The following is a 3,351-nucleotide window of genomic DNA, read 5'->3' on the forward strand; positions in this document are numbered from 1 at the left end:
TTGTTGGAGCAATCTGGGTAGCCTAAGTTTTGATGTTTGGGCAAAGGTTTAAGTTAGGTTTATTGTTTTATTTGATATGCATTGTGAGTGTGCAGGATACAGGTACAAGGAAAGTCCAAGTGTGATCTTGGCAAAGGAGGAAAGTCCAAGGATGAGTCTTGGCGGTGTAAGTCCAAGTATGTAGTCTTGACAACATAAGTCCAAGTGTGACTTGACAATGGATGAAGTCCCGGAGGTGCGACCTCTTGGCAAAGAAAGACTCGACAATAATGACAAGGCCGATGGAAACTCCAGAAGGCAAGACGTGAATGATGGGGAGACATCCGAGGGACGCAAGGCTGATGGAGAAGGCTAGAAGGCTAGGTCTAGATTGGTCGAGCGAGAACGAGTGCTGAGTGAATGCACTCGGGGTAAAATCCTAGAATTAGGGTTTACTGTAGTAGTACTGTAGAAGTTGGCTGTGTTAGGATGTATACTAAAAGCCTAGTTTTTGGTATAAACATTTATCTAGAAATAAGAATCACATTGGTCAAGTGTCTACATTTATGATAAATGTAGTTGTTCAATTAATTTATATTGTAGATAACATGGTGTGTGGTGTCACACACAGAGGATCATGTTATCAGTACCTTATAAATTATAAACAGTAGCTCACGACCAAAATGGAAAGAAACAAACCATTGTAAGGTCGTAGTGTAATTAGGTATTAGTTTATCTTAACTATATAATTACACTAGTACACTTAGAGTGTATTGAGTAGGACCATTAGAGGTCGTTTCTTTTATACTGACTTTATAAAGAAACAAAGACCTCAGTTATTATGGAAGTGTGTGCTCTTAATCCTAATATAATAACAAGCACATATATTTGATATTTATTTTTTTAATTTATCAATGGGTGAGATTTAGTTCGATGAATCAATAATCCCGATAAGTTGGGAAATGATATCACTTATAGTGTGTGTTGTTGATTATAGAAGGAAACTGTGTCCTAGAGATACTAGGTTGATAATGTCCCCAAGAGGAGCTCATAAGGATTGTCATGTTAAACCCTGCAGGTGGACTTAGTCCGACATGACGATAAGGTTGAGTGTTACTACTCTTGGACTTAGATATTAATTAAATGAGTTGTCAGTAACTCACTTAATTAGTGGACATTCAATATCTTAAACACAGGGAGACTAACACACTCATAATAAGAAGGAGCCCAAAAATGTAATTTGGGATTGGTGCGGTAGTTCAATAATAGTTCTCTAGTGGAATGAATTATTATTGATAAAATTAAGTTGTGTGTTCGGGACGAACACGGGATGCTTAATTTTATCGGGAGACCAAAACCAATTCCTCCTCTCGGTCCCTATCGTAGCCTCTTATTTATAGAGTACTATACCCACCTATACCCACCTTCTATACCCACCAATAGCGCCTAGGTAATTGTGGTTCGGCCCTAGCTTGAACCCAAGCTAGTGGGGCCGGCCAAATTAAATTAAAAGGAATTTTAATTTTAATTTTTATTATGTGGAAGAAATAATTTATTAAAGAGAATTAAAATTAAAATATCTCTTGTAAAATATCTACAAAGATTAAAGAAAGAGATTAGATCTCTTTCCTTATTTGTAGATTGGTGAGATATTTTATTTTCTCTTTAAAATTATCCACATGTTGATAAAATTAAAATTATAGAAATTTCCTTTTATCAACCATGAAGAGATTTTTAAAGAGAAATTTTATTTTTAAAATTTCCGGAAACAAATTAGGAAGTTTTAATTTGTTGATTAAAACTTGTCTAATTTATTTCCTCTTGATGTGGCCGGCCATTAGAGTTTAATTGGGAAATTTTATTTTATTTTTCTCAATTAAATCATGTCAAGGAAATTAAGAAAATTTTATTGTAATTAAATTTCCTAATTTGCCTAGGCCAAGGAATATAAAAGAAGGGGTAGGGGTGCCTTCATGAGACACAACCTCTATTATTTTCTCTCCCTCTTTTGTTACTTGGTGTGGCCGGCCATTCTTTCCCTCTCTTCCTCTTGTGGTGGCCGAACCCCTCTCTTTCCTTGGAGCTCTTGTGGTGGTCGGATACTACTTGGAGAAGAAGAAGAAGAAGGAGAGGAAGCGAGCATCTCTTGGAGCTTGGTTAGTGTTTTGATTTTCTTCCTTGGTGAAGCTTCTTTCTTTGTGGCCGAACCTAGCTAGGAGGAGAAGAAGGTGGTTGGTGGTTTCTCATCTCGGAAGATCGTTGCCCACACAACGTCCGAGGTTAGAAGAGGAATACGGTAGAAGATCAAGAGGTCTTTCTAGAAGGTATAACTAGTAATTTTTCCTTTCCGCATCATGCTAGTTATTATGGAAATAATACCAAATACAAGAGGCTTACGATTCTAGTATTTCGAATATGTTTTTCGATGTTGTGTTCTTTTATTTTTTCTTTTCCTTGTGATTTGATTGTTCTTTTCGGTTAACCTAAAGTTATTTTAGGAAATTAAATATTAGATTTCTATAAAAGGTTTTGTCTAGTCGGTGGTGGTTGCTCCCATATCCAAGAAGGCCATGTGCCTCGCCACGTCAGTACTGGGAACCAATTATGGAAATTAATATTTAATGGAATTAATAACTTAAGGAGATTTGGGTCGAACGTGTTAAGTTCCGCAGGAGATCCAAGTCAAAACCTAAAAGAAAAAATAGATTAAGTTTTGGATCAAACGTGTTAAGTTCCGCAGGCGATCCAAAATTTAATTTAAAAGAACACATGGTAGCTAGGAAAAGGTTCAGACCTTTGTACAAAATTTTTGTACAGTGGAACCTCTAGGTTTTCCGAGTAGCAACCAACAATTGGTATCAGAGCTAGGGTTTTACCTCTGTGTATTTGGTATTAGGTTAATTATGCACATGTCATACATAATTTAGGCAGGTTAATAGTAGGATGTGCTAACTTTGTGGATGCAGAATCCAACTATTATGACTTTTAATTATTATGTGTGTGATTGGACTCTTGGACATGTCAAGGGCATTTATATGTGTGTGCATGATTGTATTAAAATACAGCAGGAGCTGTATTTAGTTTTATTAGAATTTTATTTTTGATCTAGATACATGTACATTCCTTTTATGGAATATAGGATCAAAAATGTAAAATTCTATTTATGTCGCGGATCGAATCTTGCAAAGCGTGGAACCTTCTGAGGACCAGAGGCGCAGCGGAACTAGGAGCAAGATGGCAGCAGCTTGGGATGGCAACAGCTTGGGATGACAACACACGGAGGATAACTAGAGATAAAAGCCATAATAGTTGAAAATTAGATTTTCTATTTATTGCTTTTATATTGTGCTGTGTGTGCATGTTGGTTTACAT

Source organism: Zingiber officinale, chromosome 1B (assembly GCF_018446385.1).
Source record: "Zingiber officinale cultivar Zhangliang chromosome 1B, Zo_v1.1, whole genome shotgun sequence".
NCBI lineage: Eukaryota > Viridiplantae > Streptophyta > Magnoliopsida > Zingiberales > Zingiberaceae > Zingiber > Zingiber officinale.